The 1,309-nt window shown below is 31.5% G+C and overlaps 1 long non-coding RNA gene across 1 annotated transcript; it reads left to right on the plus strand.

Annotated features, from left to right (window-relative positions):
* The first annotated feature begins 6 nt into the window (after positions 1-6).
* LOC107989953 (uncharacterized) lies at positions 7-1,267 on the plus strand. The gene is made up of 3 exons (XR_001761472.2): positions 7-316; positions 419-504; positions 830-1,267. It is a non-coding gene; the product is annotated as an uncharacterized LOC107989953 (long non-coding RNA).
* Positions 1,268-1,309: the final 42 nt, after the last annotated feature.

Below are 1,309 nucleotides of genomic sequence, written 5' to 3' on the forward strand. Positions count from 1 at the left end.
AGTATTTTATATGAATATTTTGTGTTTGTTCGCCTTTTTTGTAACTTTGCACACATTTGATGCGATCACTATTTGCAGCATAATTCAGTGGAAGAGTTCCTGGTATTTTCCTTTTGCTCCACTGACAATAGTGTGCAGTGATCGTTTGAACCTAATAATTGATAAACTAAATAGGCCGCACTGTCACCTGGTGTTGTGCAAGACGCTTCTGATTGGATAACGAGGCGCATTTTGCCCTTTAACATTTCCAGTGATGGTTGCAACATGGCGCTGTGTGGAGGCACGGAGAAGAAAAAGATTTGTTCTTATTACGAAGGTACGTATTTCCATCTCTGGTGCTCTTCACTTTGGCGATTAACGTGTCAAGTGAAGGACCAGTAGCTCCGAGCTTACGGACGGTTTGTTTTAAACTGTATAGTTTGAGCCCATGACCAAAGAACAGCCTGTGAGGAGGAGGTCCAGGAATGCTGCCAACCAAGGGGGGGAAAAAAGGAAGCAGAAGAGGTAACCTGTGAATCACTACAGTCAGAACTAGTTTTATTATATTTACTTGTATTTTATTTTATTTACTTGTATTTTATTTATTACTTGTATTTTATTTTATTTACTTGTATTTTATTTATTACTTGTATTTTATTTTATTTACTTGTATTTTATTTATTACTTGTATTTTATTTTATTTACTTGTATTTTATTTATTACTTGTATTTTATTTATTTTATGTACTTGTATTGTATTTTTGTATTTTATTTTATTTTTATTGTATTTACTTAATGTATCTTTATTTGAGAGCATTTGTATGTAATGTCTTTATTTCATCTGGTTTCAGGTCAAAAGAAGAGGTTTAATGAAGTTGGTCCACTCCTGATGATGGACCTTTGTTGAATCCTGTGAGCAAGCTAAGAATTGCTGTTGTAATTTGACTTTTTTTTTTTCTTTAATGTGTATCTATGGACTTTGTGATTGAATGCATGTTGTGTTTTGCTATTAAAAGAATCAAAAGTTGTTGTTCTGCTGTTTATTGTGCAAGTGTTCTGGTTGGGTTTTTTAACGTACTGCTTTTTAGTACTTTTATGTAACTAAAAAAAACTTCATATTCATCAGTATTTGCTCAATATTTGGAAATGAATGCACAAAAAGGTCCAAAAAAAATTTTTTTATATAAAGTTTCAAATACAGCACAGCTTCCACAAAGTACAAAAAAGCTGTAAAACTAAGCTAAAGAGCTAAAAAAAATATACTAAGTACAAAAAATGAACAATAAAGCTAAAAAACTGGATTGCTATGCTATTAACAGATTTTTTTTTTT

The sequence above is a fragment of the Cynoglossus semilaevis genome, chromosome 18 (genome assembly GCF_000523025.1).
Source record: "Cynoglossus semilaevis isolate Cse_v1.0 chromosome 18, Cse_v1.0, whole genome shotgun sequence".
Classification (NCBI taxonomy): domain Eukaryota; kingdom Metazoa; phylum Chordata; class Actinopteri; order Pleuronectiformes; family Cynoglossidae; genus Cynoglossus; species Cynoglossus semilaevis.